Raw genomic sequence first — 18,549 nt, 5'->3', positions numbered from 1 at the left:
TCCGTAACACAACTTTTCACCACACTATTATCCCCTTTCTCGCATACCGGTCAGCGTAGGCTTACATCGCGGCAGATATCTGATCGCCGCTTTTAGATACAGAGCATCTGATTCACTCGCCTTGTCCCTCCGGCGTCGTCGTCGTCGGCGGCGGCGGCGTTGTCCACCCCTCCCCCATTCTCCTCGCCGCGCCAGCTGCGCTCTCCGCCGCTCACCCCCTCTCCTCTCCGATAGCGAACACTCTCTCGCGAGGGGCATTGGATTGGATTCGATTGGATTGGATTAAAGTGGATTGTGTTGGATTGTGTTGCGTCATAGCCGCGGCACGTTGCGTCATAGCCGCGGCAGACGCGCTGGGGCCGGCGCATGTGCAGTACTCTCTCTTCCGCGGTTTCCTCTCCTTCGGGCGCGCTGCGCATATAACCGGTGTGCCGTTCTCCGGTGAAGCAACATCCACGCTTGGCTCAAACACCTATAGCGTCCACGTCGCTTTACAAGTACGCCAACGTCGTCATCGACTGGGACCGGCTTACGCAGTCCCCTCAACGTTATGCGCGCTATAAAACGCGGTCCCTTCGCCGCTCCGCCTATGCGTCGCATCTACACAGGGGTTCCCGCGAGGGAAGGTGGGAGTTTTTTTTTTTTTTTTTAAATAAGCCCTGACAACAATCGCTAGCACAATTTTTCACCGCACTAACACCTACTTTCTCGCAGGTGGAACTTCTTTTTAGCGATCAGATTGATTCAGAAGAGCAGCGACAAGCGCGGTTGCTACCGTGGTCTGCGCCGGTTCGAGCCGCTGAGTGTGCCGAGCTGGCAGGTGCGGCCGGCGTGTGCGCAGACTGTTTCCGAAGGCAGAAAACGCTTCACGATTGCTTGCTTTATCCATTTCTTGCGAACAAACGCGCAGAATCTACAAATTCAGCTCAGCGATCGTCGTAGTTGACCATGGAGCAAAAACAGTGGACGGAGCGACGCCGACGACGCATCGCATGCACGCATCGGGCCATGTGTCTCAAATTCACGCGTACGACTAGTCATGGTGACAGTCGTAACGATCAGTCGAATGCGAATCGTGCGTACCAATCGTACATTTCTGGCGATCGCAGTTCATGCCAGACGACTCCAAGTACTGTTCGTTCTGCTGCTCGGACGGCACACGGATCTGTCCGAGATTTCTCTGCCAGCCCTCATTCAGTGATAAGAAGCCGCCTGGTATTATGTGATGACCAGGGGCTGTCATCGTAAGGCGTTATAACACCAACACAGAAGAAAAACTTCGGCTGCTCCTCGCCGTAATGTGGGATTGCCGTGCATACAACGAGAACGCAGCCGGAGGAAACGCCGGCGAACCCTGCCGCTTCAACCCGCTAGGCACGCTAGGTGGCAGCACACGGCAATGAAAGAGGCTCTACCTACAGTGCAAGCGGGAAATGCAGGCAATGGTGCAGGCTAAACTGGCGGAAGCGAACAGGCGCCAAATGCAGATCCTCCGGGAAGACGGCAAATCGACTGCACAGAGTTTCTGGCGATATGTTCGGTCCTTGGACAGTCAGAACCAACCCTCGGTGCAGATAACGGAGGCAACTGACCAGCCCGTAGCAGACGGCGTTGAGGGGGCAAAGCCAGCCTCCTCCGGGATGGCACCTGAGTAGTTCTCTTGCAATTGTGTGAGTTTTTTTTTTTTTTGCCAGGCCGTCTTTGTAACGGCCACCCGTTTCAAAGGGAAAGGCACCACGGCATCATCATCATCAGAGGCAGATTGGGGCTTTCCTCCTCCACCTCCGCCACCGCGCGTGGCTCCCTTCGGCGAGCACGCGGCCTCCTCCACTAAAGCCGCAAAGCATAAATGACGGCTTTCTGAAACTGGATTGCAATCCTAAAAGTGGCTTTTACCATTCATTATACTTTTTGCAGCTGGGAATCGTGGAATAAATGCTTAAGCCGCCCTGCTACACACCCAGCCACTTCGAAGTCAGCGTCACAACTACACACACGTGCTTTGCTGAGATTATGTTGTTCCATGCGCCATATGAGCAGTCCAATACTAATGCGATAACGCCTAAGGCTTTTTTTTTTTATGAAATACCGGGCTGTGTAACCCTATGAAGCGCGGAATAGCAAGCTTGTGTAAGAGGGACTCACCAGTTCACATTCCTATGTTACTCACTACTTCATGACACACGGGCTTAAACTTAAAAACGTTTCATCGCGCACCAGTAGGAAAATTTTTTGCAGATCCACGAAAAGGCTACAAACGGCCTACTTATTATGGAAATATGTCGCTTCTCTACTGAAATAAAAACTCGCTTGCTAGACAGCTAGTGCCATCTAGTGAAAGTTGGATAAGCCAAAATGTGTTTCTTGTTTAATTTTATTTCAGTAAATAAATTATATATTTCTAAAAGAAGCAAACTAGGCCGCTGGGAACATTCTCATGTATATGCAAAAAAAAAATGTATCTGTACACGATGCCTTTTAAGCCCGTGGGTCACGAATTAGCAAGTCCCGTAGGAATGTGGTCAGGTGAGTCCCCCTTAATGCCGGCTTCACTGCTACACACGTTCCCTCTGCTGGGAACACATTTGTTCAGAAGCCGTATAAGAGCTGTGACACGAAAACATGGAGGCCGTAAGGTCTGTTACTATACCTTCACGAGACCCCATTTATCCCTTTGATGTGCTGTACACCGGGTGCCTTGAAAGTCAGCTTCTTACAGTACACGAAGGCATTGCTCGGTAGGCTTTTTTTTTTTTTTTTTTTTTTTTTGCGGGAGTTTAAAGAGTGGTGTCAAAGTACGAAATCCGTAGCGCATTTTCTAGCACTTTCGTAAGTGGCGAAAGAGACGCATCAAACCTTACAGGTGGACAGACAGGTTTCGTAGGTTTCGACGTTCAGTCCACAGACATGCTTAATCGACTAGATTTAGGGGAAATCCCCAATGTAGATTATTTCCCCTAAATCTGGTGATTTCCCCCTAAACCTGGTCGATCAACACGTGTCCTTCACTTCGAGTTGTTGATCAATTCGCTCTCGCGTTACAAACGACGAGCCTCCTGGTGAGCTGAGTTGGTAGAGCGACTGCTCCGGTTAAGCGGTGATCCCGGGTTCGAATCCTGGACCAGGACGAATTTTTCTCCAACTGCGAAGTTTCTGAGAAAACTGTATAGCTTTCGTTTGTAGCCGTTCGGCTGCGTTGAGGTGGATGTCAAAGTTTCCTTCTCAGACATGCTTAAGCGTTTAAAGCGTTTTTTGGTCTGCTTTTTCGCAGCGCACCCTGGTGACCGGTCGCTAAGTCAGCCGATTTCACTAATAGCGAGATCTGACATTCGACTTGACGCAAGAATTTCATCTGCGGTGTGGCGGCAAAACGTCCTGTTTCAGTTGCTTAATATCACAGCACCGCACTTTTTTTTTTTTTAGCCAAAGCGCTGAAAATTGCGCATTCAAGTGCGTTGCGGCAAAACAGACCCACAGGACCTTCTCTTGTTCTTTTCTGTTAAGTCTGTCGCGAACGGTAGCGCCATGCATGAAGGGTCATTTAATGTGATTAACGTATATAAGAGCTTCATTACCTCGGCTTGTTGAAGCCTCAAATTTGAAGTTCATGCAGAAGGAACGAGAAGTTCGCTGCTAAAATCATTCGAAAACAGTTCGGTTACGGATCAGGGCTTGACGGCAATATTTGGGAACGATTCCGGTGACCTCACCTCCCTAAGTAATATAATCTATTACTCCGTGAACGTTGTCCCCTGAAAGACAGCCGTTACTACCGGAAATCCACATGGGCAGAACACGGCGCTGCTGTCGTGCTGCGTCTCGCCAACGGCGCAGATCCTCCAACTTCGATGACACCGATGACGGGCAGCAACACGCCGATGAGCAGGGGTGATACGAGCTGGACAGAGCGACGAAGGACGCGTATACAGCATGTGTAAGACAAACGGCAGCGATGGCAGTGTTTTCACTGGAACCTTAGACAACCTGCGCTGTTCCAGCTTCAATCTCTTTCTCGTGTGCATGTTACCTTGCTTCTAACGCCAGTGTTAATGGTGTTACGTGAAATCGAATTTCCTGTAAGCATGTCGAAATATCCTCGCAATCTCTCTCTCGTCCTCTCTAGCACTCAGAAGCACCCGGTGAGGGTAGGGCAGAAGCACCACAGCGCACCAATATCAATGGCAACACCTCTCACTGCGCCAGTATACGTGGGTGGGTGACCGCGACGCCGCACAAACCTGGCGCCAAGGCGACGTCGAGGTGCGGCAGCCAGTGGCGCGCCGCTGTCGCTTTTCAAGGCTTGGAAACACTCGGACGCGCGCGGGTGTTTTGCATTTCGAAGCCAAGGTGGGAGGAGAACCGCTTGCCGCTTTAGCAGTTTTCTTGTTCACGGGGCAGCAAATTTCAAGCGATGCACCGCGGAAAAAAATATCAAGCCAACGAATAACAAACCCCTCGGTCGAGCTGCGTGCACACAAATGAAAGGGAGAATAAATGTGGTCGTACGCTTTGCCTATTTTACTTAGCCTTCCATAAATATTAAAAAAAAATCTTTTCCACGCTAGGAACAAGTTTGTGTTAGCACGAATTTTGAAAATTCTTGCTCTAGAAAGAAACTTCACCTTTTTACATACGATTGACATATGATCTGCGCTCGGGAATGAGTAGGTAGTACTTTATAGTGCTCTAAAGCCCATTTCTGTTTTCGACGCGGGTTTCATTTGCTCATATGTTTTACGGGAAATGCAGATTTCCTTTCCTGTGCCCCTGTTCTGTACGTGACCTAATATCCAGTTAATGTACTTCCGTTTTTCGCGACAGCTGTTCGCGGGAGCGTTTCCGGTGATTCTGCGCCGTAACTGCAAGTTCCAGAGACTCCACTACTGGCAATCGAATACACGTGCTGTTTCCGAAGCGTGAATCATATTACTCTATACTCCGCGGACGCCTGCTGATGGCAGCGGAGGAGGGTTACATCCGGGTTCTGCTGTATTTCCCTGTCCCTCTTCCGCTCATTATCTCGATAGTTCCGGCGTTTGACTTGAATAACACCGCCTCAATGAAAAGAATAGGTATAAGCGTAAAAGCTACGCCAGACCCACCGCGGTGGCTCAGTGGCTAAGGTGTTGCGCTGCTGAACACAGGGTCGCGGGTTCGATTCCCGGCCGCGGCGGCCGCTTTTCTGATGGAGACGAAAAGCAAAAACGCCCGTGTGTGCGAGATTTCGGCGCACGTTAAAGATCCGCAGGTGGTCAAAATTAATCCGGAGCCCTACACTACGGCGCGCCTCATCGCCTCCGTTGCGTCGGCGCGTTAACCCCTACAATCAATCAAAAGCGACGCCAGTTGTTGCACTTCGCGTTTACGCTGGTCTAACTAAAACAAGTTTTTTTTACCCAGATTAAGCCCGAAAGACAAGAACTGTCGACGTTCACAGATATCACCTCACAAACGAATAGATGAAAGCCTAATGGAGGCGACAAGCGGAAACGCCCGTGTGTTCGAGATTTCGGCGCACGCTAAAGATCCCGAGGTGGTGAAAATTATTCCGGCGCCCTCCACTACGGCACGCCTCATCGACTGTGTAGCGTCGGCCCGTTAAACCTCTTAATAATCAATCTATCGAACAGATGAAAGCCTATCATAATGCAGAAATAGATACTGTATCAGTATCTATTTCTGCAGTTAGGAAGGCAAGCAGCTCGCCTTCCTAACTGCGGCACGATAACCGCGGGTTATAAGGGGGTTTACTGACTGGTGGTAGTATTTTTTGCACCTTCGTCGATGCGCATCCCACGTGATTTGCGGGGAAAGCAGATTGTTTGTGAACTAGCGTTTTCCGTGTGCCTTCGGTGTGAACCTAAAGTGAAGATACTCTACGTTTCTCTTGAAAGAACTCATTGAAACTCCGCACTAAAGGAAATCCAGGTTCCTTGCGCTAATGTTTTTTTATTCGGGTGTTATATTGGTACAAATTCCGCAAAACCGGTCTATAGGCGAAATAGAGAAAGCAAACCAAACGGAGTTTTATTCTGTGTCCGTTCGATGCCCGTCATGTATTTGCCCGTGCGTACACACATAACCCAATCTACAACCTGCCTTGCTTTACAACACCTAAGGCAGGGAAAAGAAAAACACTGCCTGGTATCCTGAATTCCTCCTCCACTCGACTTCCAGAGGAGGAGATAGTTGAAAGCGATTTTTGCACGTAAAATCATTGCAGTTCAGTCGAGTCGAGGAAACAGATGGAGGGAGTACAGGACAGGCTCAGAATACGGCCGACTGTCTTTGAAAACTTTTTCTTCGTTGCCAGTAGGCTGGTTGGGAATTGGGACGATGCGGCGCAGTTCGCAATGCCTGCCAACGCCGAGAAATCTGTATCGGGAGAAAACCGCCCCTATCAAAGACGCCGTCGCGTCGAGATTTCGGCGCACTTTATCACGTATCACGTGCTAAGGAACGCTTCAACGTCACGTGGTGTTGTGAGCCGATTCGCTTGTATGCAGACTCCGCCTTCGCTGGCTTTCTCGCTCAATGTGCTATTAAATGCTTGCGCATCAAGAGTTGGCGGCCTTTCATTCGCCAAAGGTACGAGCGTTCGAGCGGGGAGCAAAGCTTTAATTTAAGCCTCCCTGGTATTTAGTTAAAATTGTACGCCGCTATGTTGTGTATACGAGCTTTTTTTTCCGCTAAAAAAAAAAAGAAAACAACCAGCGTGGCTTTGGACAAAACCCGCTATCACATTATTATGCCAGCACACACTTTAGCCACTGATCCAACGTGGCGGGTTAAATTGGAACTACTCAGGTCCATGGGACGAAGGATGCACGATTCGGCGCTATATACCGTATTTACTCGATTCTAATCACTCCCTTTTTTCGATTGATTGATTGATTGATTGTGGGGTTTAACGCGCCGACGCAACGCAGGCGATGAGGCGCGCCGTAGTGGAGGGCTCCGGATTAATTTTGACCACCTGGGGATCATTATCGTGCGCCGAAATCTCGTACACACGGGCGTTTTTGCTTTTCGCCTCCATCAGAAAAGCGGCCGCCGCGGCCGGGAATCGAACCCGCGACCTCGTGCTCAGCAGCGCAACGCCTTAGCCACTGAGCCACCGCGGCGGGTACACTCCCTTTCTTTCAACGATCGCGATGCTCAAAGCCAAGGGGGTGCTTAGATTCGTAAAACCTAAATTAACCCCCCCACCCTTCGCCACTTTTTTTCGCGCTTAATCTCGACGAGTATGGCGCAAGAAGTAACGTTTCATTTGGCAAACATTTAAAAAATAGGCACGCACACGGTGAACCGAACGCTTACGTCTTCTCTACCATTCGGGTCCGTTGTGTCGCTGGGGTCGCCGCTCTCAGTGTTTCCCAACAGGTCGTCTTCTGTTCCGTTAAAGCGGTTTTTAATAGGAAACTTCGTAAATCACTTAGCCACAGCGTCAACTCGGGCTCGCTTGCACACGTCTGAGATACACATGGCGATGGGGTTGTTTGGATAAAAGGGTGCTTAGATTCGCATGAAAACTTTTCTTTTCTCCATTTTTTTCCTCCGAAAGTAGGGGGAGGGTGCTTAGAATGTGTGGCTGCTCAGAATCGCAAAAATACGGTATTAAAGCGAAAGCTTTCTCAGTGGGACCGAGGGCGTCCTGTCGGAAAACTAATTCATTTCCCCGTAGACCAGTTGGTCGATCGGAAAGCTCTGGTAAGATACCTGGACACACTGCCCATGCGCGAAACCGGGCTTCCATTTGTGTCAAAAGGGTTACTTGAAAATCGCCAAAAAGGAGCGGTTATAAATACTGTAATAGACTCATCGATCATGAAGAAAGGGTACAATGTACACCTTTATCTCATAAACGACGCATCGGTATACATTTTGATTGTTCGTACATGCGTTTACTTAGTGCGGCAAAAATAGCCGCATGGGTTCGTTCTTTAATTGTTAGGGATTTGAGTATTTGGAGGTTTGACGATCGGTGGGACCCACTTTTAGCGAAAGTTTTGGCGCACTTTTAAAGCAGTTTTGGTGTTAGAAATCTTTCGCGCTTCTCTGAACTTTCTTTACGAAGGGATGGTAAATTGCACAGTAAAGCGGACACCAACGATTCAAGGTATTGACAGTCGCGCAATTCATCCGCGGCTGCCTTTGAGCAAGTTAGTGAGCGTGGTAGCGGACGACGAGGACTCGCCATGTGGCGCCAAGGTCACGTGGTCCTTCCGGGCTATTCCCGACCTTGTGCTGCACGGCGTGAAGGGCCTCTGGGACCTTGTGCACCCATTGCTGCGGAATCCGGCGCCGCAGTTGCGTCACAAGCGTAGAGGCTACTCACGGCATCGCGCCTCTCGCCTTGCCGCCAGGGCGAGGAAGCAGCTAATGACAGCTCTCTCTCTCTCTCTCTCTCTCTCTCTCTCTCTCTCTCTCTCTCTCTCTCTCTCTCTCTCTCTCTCTCTCTCTCTCTCTCTCTCTCTCTCTCTCTCTCTCTCTCTCTCTCTCTCTCTCCGCGCCTTTTTGAGACCAACGAAAAGTATGAAGCCGTTTCGCTGCCAGCGGGGGAAAGGAAATACTGCCACTGCTACGATGTGTTAACTGTTGGACACTTTTTTCCCTATTAAGAGTGCGTTACGGTTCCTCGTCTACTCTCTCGGTGGCTGCGGCGGCATTCTTAATTCCCAGCAGCGTTGCAAGGACACTGGCGCTCGAATTCAGAGACGCGCGGCGGCACAGACAGGCCGCAAGTGGGCAACGTGATTCGCTGTATAAGCTATGGGCGTCCGGCAATGGGGGAAGTGCGCCCAGCAGGCGGGAAAAAGTAACGTGTTGATTTTACAGCGTAACTGAATGCCGCTACCACCCAATGGCTCAATCGTGGCCAGCTTCTGCGCGCCGGTACGCTTTGCAGCAAAGCCAACTTTCTCGCGAATGCTCTGCATCTTTCAGCGTCATGTACATATCGTCGAAAATAATCATTGTGCAATTGACCGCTGAGACGGCTTTATTATTGTGCCGCGTTTCTATATATATATATATATATATATATATATATATATATATATATATATATATATATATATATATATATATATATATATATATATATATATATATATATATATCGAATCAGAAAATGGGAAATGAGGGGCTCCGTGAAATAAAACAGAAAATAAGGGTTGGCAGTCAAGAAAACCTCGGAAAGCAAAGGGGAGGTTGTGGTGGGTCATAGAAAGAGATGAAGAATGTTTGGAGTCGAAAAGAAAGTGGTGAAAAAATTCCCACCAGGCGGGCATTTTTTCACCACTTTCTTTTCAACTAAAAAAATTCTTCATCTCTTTCTATGACCCACCACAACCTCCCCTTTGCTTTCCGAGGTTTTCTTGACTGCTAACCCTTATTTTCTGTCCTATATATCTATCTATCTATCTATATATATATATATATATATATATATATATGTATCTATATATAGTAAGGAAATGAGGGGCTCGTTGGGGAAATACAGAAAGATAAGTCGGCAGTCTACAACGCCAAAGGAGGCATAGGGGTGTGGTTAGGCTCTTTTTTTTTTAGTAAGGTTAATGAAGTTAATATTTTTTTAAATATACGGAAGAAAGAAAGAAAGAAAAACACGCGCCCTGAGTGGGGACGATGGGGACCGAAAGGCGTGGGTTCGGTCCCCACTCTGGGCGCGTGTTTTTCTTTCTTTCTTTCTTCCGTATATTTAAAAAATATTAACTTCATTAACCGTACTAAAAAAAAAGAGCCTAACCACACCCCTATGCCTCCTTTGGCGTTGTAGACTGCCGACTTATCTTTCTGTATATATATATATATATATATATATATATATATATATATATATATATATATATATATATATATATATATATATATATATATATATATATATATACGAGTGTGTGTGAAAGAGAGAGAGAGAGAGAGAGATGAGGGACTCGTTGAGGAAATGCAGAAAGATAGGTCGGCAGTCTGCAGCGCCAAAGGAAGCAAAGGGGTATGGTTAGGCATTTTTTACTACGGTTAGTGAAGTTAACATTTTTAAATCTGCGTGGCAAGCGAAGGAAGAAAAACACGCGTGTAGAGTTGGGACCGAATCCGCGCCTTTCGATTTGATCTCGAATGCCTTACCACGAAAGGAGAACGCAGTCGCCCAGATACCCGAATTAGTAAGGCATTCGAGATGAAATCGAAAGGCGTGGATATGTCAGGAAAAACTGTTAAGGTGCGCACTTAATCCCTTGGCAAGAAACTGCAGTCCTCGACCTTGTTTGGGAAGCAGAAACAGTAATAAAGCAGATGACACGTGCAGAAAGGCAGGCCGGTACCTCACGCTGTCCCATTCGCCCAGCGATCATCTTTTCTGCTTGTTCTACAGTTTTGTCGCTTTCAGATCTGCTTTTTTTAAGGTGCAGTTGTACTGACTGTCCAATTCGCTACATTACTTCTACTGCTACTCGTTTCGGAGGGGAGTACTGCTGTGGACGAATTAAAGAGCGTCTACCCAAAAAAGCCCCATCTCATGCTCCGCGCGTCAAATTTCCCTTTCATTTTGTAACAGCATAATCTGTTATAAGATTCCGCAATGTAGCACACGGAACGATGGCCGGGGGTCAGACGGTACGATGACATACTGATTGTAATGCACACATCCGGTATAGCTATCGCAAAACGAGTTGCAGTGGTCAGAGCAATAATGCAGTGACTGAGAGTTAATTAAAGCTTACTTTTAACAAAAGTGTGGCTAACTCATTCGATAAGGTGACAGCTAAGAAATTATTCAGGGTGACTAAATAATCTAATTCATTGGTAGTATTTATGTGCCTGTTGTAGGATTTTTCTGTTTTTTTACAAATATAAAAAAAATGTGCTCCTTTGGTATTCAGCGCTGGTATTTGAACGCGCCAGTACGAGGCCTAAATTTAAGGCTTCAAGGTTAGCGTGATGGGTGATTCCATAGCGACGATTACGATTTCAACAAAAAAAGGAAAGGGCAGAAAATATATCCCACCATCATATCTCTTGGTGGTGGCTTTATGAATAGTCGCTAGGACAACATAAAGTCTGGACGAGAAAGTAGGTGGTATCGCCACTTCATCTGTTTCTCTAATATCGTAATTGTTAAAGTTTGCTTTGCAATTGCGCCATTACCCTTGGGGAACAGTAGCATTTTGAATTTTTGTTTGTATTTTGATTTGACTGTCGTTTTAAACTACTAAATGTTTTTTTCGAATTTCAGTGATAATTCAACTAATCGAACCGGTTCGCGAACCGGTATTTTTTCGGTTCGACACACACACACACACATATATATATATATATATATATATATATATATATATATATATATATATATATATATATATATATATATATATATAATATGTAGCGAATCAGAATAGGAAATGAGGGGCTCGTTGAAAATAACACAGAAATAAGGGTTGGCAGTCGAGAAAACCTCGGAAAGCAAAGGGGAGGATGTGGTAGATCATTGAAACAGATTAAGAATTTGGAAAGAAAGAAAGAAAGTGAAGAAAAAATGCCCGCCAGGTGGGATCCGAACCCACGACCTCCAGAATACCGGTCTGGTGCTACCACCCCCAAGCACAGGAAACAAATCTACCTAACATAAATACCCCAGAAAGTGAATGGGAAAATCGCCCCGCCGGTAGCGTAGTGGTTATCGCACCAGACCGGTATTCTGGAGGTCGTGGGTTCGGATCCCACCTGGCGGGCATTTTTTCTTCACTTTCTTTCTTTCTTTCCAAATTCTTAATCTGTTTCAATGATCTACCACATCCTCCCCTTTGCTTTCCGAGGTTTTCTCGACTGCCAACCCTTATTTCTGTGTTATTTTCAACGAGCCCCTCATTTCCTATTCTGATTCGCTACATGCATAGCGAGGGCCTCTGTTCTGGCAGTCTTGTTGCCAAAGGGAGCTTAAGAGGGTTCAAAGCTGGTCGACCACTCTGGACATGTCGTAGACACTCGAGTCACGACCCGGGGGTTAAAAAGAAGGTCCCCTTCACCCCGATTAGTCCGAATGGCGCTGGCTACCACCCCCAAGCACAGGAAACAAATCTACCTAACATAAATACCCCAGAAAGTGAATGGGAAAATCGCCCCGCCGGTAGCGTAGTGGTTATCGCACCAGACCGGTATTCTGGAGGTCGTGGGTTCGGATCCCACCTGGCGGGCATTTTTTCTTCACTTTCTTTCTTTCTTTCCAAATTCTTAATCTGTTTCAATGATCTACCACATCCTCCCCTTTGCTTTCCGAGGTTTTCTCGACTGCCAACCCTTATTTCTATATATATATATATATATATATATATATATATATATATATATATATATATATATATATATGAACTGTTCAATTATTACATTCAAATAAACGATATAACTTCAATTCCCACAGGCGTGGGAAGTTTTGTCTCAGTACGAATCCGCTGCTAGGCCATTTTAGCAGCAAAACAACACTAAGAAATAACCGCCGGTCGGCTTCACTACAAGGCTTCAGAACAACACACAGAACAGAAAAAATTGAACCTGCGCGGGGAATTCAACAAAGCGAATACATGCCTTTTGATGTTGCTCCTACGCAGATCCCTTTAACTCAAATCGCATGCTGGTCCTCGTCATTTGCCGAATTCACACATTTGGTCACGCTGGATGGTCGTTGTAGAGAGCTGCGGTGAAGCCGACTAGCGGCTTTAGGGTGAGCGCCACCGTGAAACTGACAACCCCGTGTTTTCCTGCTAGAGTAAAAACCTAGTCCGTCAAGGTTTCATTAAGCTAATGAAATGATAAGTATCCTAAATCACATATTACAAGCACTCGTGTTTTTATTTCTTGCGCTCCTTTGGACTGCGCCCTGAACACTGAGGAATGACCGCAGGTCAGCTTCACCACAACGCTCTTGAACGACAAATCGGCGTGACAAAATGTGCCGATGTAACACTTGACCAGCCCCGACATGCAATTTCAGTAGAAAAATATAATCTGCGCAGAAAAGGCAGCGCAAGGCGTGCATTTCTGCTGTTGTACCTCCGCAGATTCTATTTTTTTAGTTGAGTAACTCGCATGCTCAGCCTCGTCATTCCTCTAAAGACTTTTTTTTCCCTGGAAAACGTCACCGATAATTGTACCACAGAGTAGTTTGTTGTTTTTGTTACTAAGCTTTTTTTTTTGGCGTCGTAAAAAGGGTGAAAGGAAAGTTCGCGCGGGGAGAGTTTATTTTTAAAGACGATAGTTTTTCTTGGGCTACTTGAACACGAAAATATAGGTCTGTCTGTCTGTCCGTCCGTCCATCTGTCTGTCTGTCTGTCTGTCTGTCTGTCTGTCTGTCTGTCTGTCTGTCTGTCTGTCTGTCTGTCTGTCCGTCCGTCCGTCCGTCCGTCCGTCCGTCCGTCCGTTCCTAGATTCAGCCGCCAGGCCAAAAGGTAAAGGAATTCCTAAATGAGTCGTTAATATTCTGGTGGCGGTGTTCATACGTGTCATCATTGTTCAGCAAAAAGAAAACGTTAGGCAGATGAGAGGGAAAAAAAGTCACTATATATGTGGTGCTTGCAACGTTCTTTTAGTTAGAAATGCATGGATGCTTAATTTTACCGAAAGGAAATTTTAAAAATGCGCATTGAAAACAATGTTTTGAAAACAATACAGAAAGCGCCCTCTGGTGGCATTCCAAGAAGTCCAACAGTAGATGGCGCGAGCTGTGGAAGCGGGAAAATTGAACTGATTGATTGATTGTGGGGTTTAACGTGCCGACGCTTCACATGCGATGAGGCGCGCCGTAGTGGAGGGCCCCGGATCAATTTTGACCACCGGGGGATCTTTAACGTGTGTCGAAATCTCGAACACACGGTCATTTTTGCTTTTCGCCTCCATCAGAACAGCGGCCGCCGCGGCCGGGAATCGAACCCGCGTCCTCGTGCACAACGCTTTAGCCACTGAGCCACCGCGGCTTTTTTAGGGGCGAAGCTCCTCTTGCTCGGGCCCTGTCCCGTCCCTCGTTGCTGCTGTATCCGGCACATTAATGATGATTGTGGCAGGATCCCCCTAGGGATTGGCCAACCAAAGATTGGCCGAAGAGGTCAAAACGTTCAACGCGTTCGTTGCTACCCAACAAGGCGGAGAGGAAGAAGAAAGGGTTGTCGTTCGTCGCCTGCGAGCTCAAGACACGTACCGGGGGTACCCGACTCAAGACGCTCTGCAGAAGGCGACAGCCAAGGTGGCTAAAATGTCACACACCGAATTCGTCAACTTACCCATGGAGATTCTCATCGTCCCAAGCAAGCCCTACATAATCACCACAAACATCGACGTTGTCGACGGGCTTGTCAACGGAGCGACGGTAAGCTTGACGTGTCGAGTCTTTATACGATGTGTGGGCGAATGTTTCACGGTTTTACCGATAAGCATTTTAGCTTCGCCCCTCTCATCATCATTCACTTCGTCACGATAAAGATCCCCAGGTGGTCAAAATTAATCCGGAGCCCTCCACTACGGCGCGCCTCATCGCCTGCGTTGCGTCGGCGCGTTAAACCCTATCAAATCAATCAATCATTCACTTCGTGGAGATGGCGGAATTTTTTATAATTATTACCGTTTTTCAAAAACACACGTCAAGTCAAGTATAGATTAAAAACCGTCTACCATGCTTTGGCTTACGGAAAAACTTCAAATAAACATCAAAAGTACACAGCTCTTCCAAAACTGGCAGCGGTCAGGGTCTTCGTGGTCAGGGTCTTGTAACTTGTGGATTTCGTACAGCACGGTTATACTTTGCGCGAAGTACTTGCTCACAGTGAGCGCTTCATGATGGATACGGCGTACTGCCGTCCTCGACCTCCAAATGGCATGCAGGCCTAGGGCCATGATAAGATCGCAGGGCACACTACTACCACTTTGTACAGACAGAAACCGTATGCCATCTGCAGGTGAAATGGGCAGGTCTTTCTTTGAAGACCCTTCTCGAATTAACCTGATAGAACCTCCACTGTGCTTATCGCGGGAGGAGCGAGACGGTAGGGGAAGAGCGTGAGAGGAGGGCGGGAAAATTAAGAGCGGTATTTGCGTGGCAGGCGCGGGAAAAGAATATCGTCTTTCGACGACATCGGCAGCAAAGCGAGCAGATACGGTGGCCATTTCTGTTTATGTTTAGAATAGCAGCGTCTCAGTAAGTTTTAATAGCAAATAGCTAATAAAACGGCGTCTTAAAAGAGTTTTAGTTTTCCCCTTAAAGATTTGCGCCTCGTGAAAGCGCGGAAGAACGGCACCGCGTGACCGATTCTTGCCATTTCTTATTAAAAACCTCGCGAGAAAATATTCACGCTTCTCACGGTTTCCTCATCTTCCCGTACCACTTCATCAAGTACAAGCGATTCTTTCTCGAAGGAAGTAACTGAGGCACTTTACAATCGCTCCGGAAAATAGATGGTGCAAGATCTCTGGAAAATAAACGGTGCAAAATCTCTGAGAATGGTCGATTGGTGCAAACAGAACTTCCAGCCGCTTCGCTGCAGACCCAGTTTCTTAATGGCCGGCTTCGCTGCTGTGCCAAATGCGTTGCTAGGAGTACAATTTGCAGCAGGCAATGTAAGGAGGCTTATAATTAAGTATGAAGGCCGCATAATACGCCGTACACAGCTTTTTTAAAGTCAGCTCCACTGTTATACACCAATGCATTGCTGGCGCAGAGTGTCAGGCCTTGTTTTCTGGTCGTAGTGTCAAAGCATTAAGTGCGCCATTGTGCGAAAAACCGGGGTTGTCATCTGGCACAGAAAATTGACGCAGCTGTAAAAGTAAAAATTAAAAAAAAACGCATCAAATTTTCGAAATTTGTGCCAAGTGCGTACGTGGAATAATTTCAACAAAGCAAATAATTTCGGCAAAGAAACCATGGGTTGTTTTGTCGAAATTATTTAGACTATTTATTTACTGAATTATTTATTTATTTAAATTCTCTAGGCACGTAGACGACTTCCTCGTCTTATACAACACAACCGTAGACGCTCCACCAAACCGTCGCTTGTACACAGTCCTCATAGTCTTCAAGGTATGCCGTCCCCGTCTCTCCTTCACACACGAGCTTCCCGAAAACGCGTCCATCAGGTTTCTGGGCACCATCATTCACTTCCGGGAGCACCACACGTGCTGGAGGTACGAGCCCTGTTCGTCCAAATCCCTTCTTCCACACGCGTCTGTAACTCCAAGACTGCGAAGAGAGCAGTGACCCCCACAGCCTTGCTATCGGCAGTCAAGAAATCCTGTCCGCACCAGATGGCCACCAGCTTCGAGAAACAGGCAAATCGCCTTCAGAACGCCGGCTACCCGAAAAGCTTGCTAAGGCCTGTTTGCGAAACACTCCTGCAGACAACAAAGGGAAAAGAGAAGAGACGGCCTTGTCAACCCACTAAAGAGAACAGAAGACGTCAGTTTTGCCATACGTACATGGGTTCTCCCAGGTCATGAAAAAAGTGGCGACAAGACATGGCGTCAAAGTTGCCTTTTTCCGCACCCAACAAGGCTTACGGCATGTGCCGTTAGGTGAACAGGTGCTCACGGAGGCCAGTTTGCGACAAAAACACCGCACAAGATACGTCGAGTGCAGCAAAAGTGTGGTACATAAAATTCCCCTGAGGTGCGGGTCCTTTTATATCGGACAAACAGGCCGTTGCCTGAACGACAGGGCCCGAGAGCATGCCGCATCGCTCCAAGCAACCCCTTCCGGCCACCTTGCTAACCACGTTCGAGAGCGCCACTGTGAAGCCTATACATGCACGAAATCGCGGTTACCGGAAGGAATAAAAGCAAGATCGGGCGAGAAGCTTTGGCGATAGACGAAGGTGGAGATGACTGCGTCAATGTGCCGTCTGGGGCCTTGTCAAGCATTGAAAAACAGTTTCTGAGCATCGATCTTCGCTAATCATATCAATGACCGGCCGGAACAATTTTGTGTTTTGTAGTTTTGTTTTCGTTAATATCTGTGTTTCCTTTAGTAAAATTTCAGTTGTTATTCAGCGGTGTGTCGTGTTTCTCCCTCTTCCTTCGTGTTCGTGTACTTTCAAGTTGATTCCCGTCGAATAGTAGCACAGATCAGAGCCATTCTGCAAGTAGTGATCGCATTAAAAGAGCGCGAAGTATACCTGCCGCCTTCTCAATATACTTCGTGCGCGCGTGTGAGTGTGTGTCCTATAGCGTCAGCTTCAGATGCACGAGTTAAAAGCTTTCTCATTGCCACACTTAAACTGTCTCAAGTGTCCTTCTGAATTTACTTTTATTGTTTTCATTTTTCCTTACTGATTCCGAAAGTATCTACAGTTGCACTATTACAGCAATTACATGTGCGTACTTCACCATTTAGGCGTTTGTTTGTACATATACGCGGTGACGGTGAAAGGGTCGCGCTTTTTTTCTGTGGGTTACTCTACAAGGAATGCTTCGTTCCAAGGAAGTGAAACAGCGCACGAGTGATTCGCTGCTCGAAACACAAGCGGGAAAATTTGTGAGGAACGTGCTGACGATCTCCTACAATCTCAATGGCCGCGTAACGTGCCGAAACAATGTCAAAATAACGAGAGATGTCGCTAAGGGAGTAATAGGAGTAATCTGGAGTAATAGGACCACCTGGGGCTCTCTGACGGACGTCTCACTTTTCGTCTAGTACGGCCGCCGCCGAAACCGGCATTTGAACACGACATCTCTGTTCTGCTGCCTGATGGCGCCGTGGCCACCGAGTCACCACTACAGGAAGAGATGGCTCAACCTGAAGTGGGCCAGCGCGTACAATAATAAAAGTTGTTCGCACGTACGATATCGTACGAGCAATTAGTGACTAGCCGGCGCTTTGGCTATCAGTTTGCGTTTCGTGAAAAATCTAAACGCTCCCGGGCACTGGTCACTTCCAGATTGTTCTGGTGATATATTAAGTGAAAGCAGCTTCGTTAATTTGCCCCCAGAATATCACCACGTGAGATACGGTTACGGGTAGCTACGACCTTCAAATTAAGCAAGGGAGGTACGGTTGACCTTAACCTGAGCTGATGTTTTTCACCATAAGGGAGGTTGAGCGCGAAGCTTAGGCTAACAAATGAGATTAAAAATAAGCATGTTTATTTTTGTTTGTGCGCCATTTTCCACCTTCTGGCTATCTTTATTGTGCACCAGGAAATGAAGCATGTATTTGAAACAAAACACCCTCTAAGCCTGTGCGCGGTTTTTTTTATTTTATTAATTTTTATTCATTTTATTTACATACCCTAAGGACCCGGGAGGGCATTACATAGAGGGGGATTAGGAAGATATTCAACCAGTGCACAATACATTAAATGTTGCCAGACATCATTATACAAAGCTTAAAATGTAGAAATGTAGAAGCGCAGGAAAACTACACACAACAGAGGCAATAAGGGGAAAAGACATGCATATAAATGTTAATTTATTGTATATTCAACAACGACCTTATTTTAAACTGCGCATATAATGCATACGCGCCGTATGTTTATTTGCAACTTCTTTAGT

At 46.9% G+C, this 18,549-nt stretch overlaps 1 protein-coding gene across 1 annotated transcript in view; it reads left to right on the top strand.

The window, feature by feature from the left end:
• The window catches only part of LOC144149841 (laminin subunit gamma-1-like), a 124,628-nt gene that overhangs the window by 93,763 nt on the left and 12,316 nt on the right, over nucleotides 1-18,549 (top strand). The gene's annotated exons all lie outside the window — the stretch shown is intronic.

The sequence above is a fragment of the Haemaphysalis longicornis genome, unplaced genomic scaffold, assembly GCF_048455015.1.
Source record: "Haemaphysalis longicornis isolate Haplotype H1 unplaced genomic scaffold, Haemaphysalis longicornis Haplotype H1 scaffold_1, whole genome shotgun sequence".
Classification (NCBI taxonomy): Eukaryota; Metazoa; Arthropoda; class Arachnida; order Ixodida; family Ixodidae; genus Haemaphysalis; species Haemaphysalis longicornis.
This window is presented reverse-complemented; position numbering and strand designations above follow the sequence as displayed.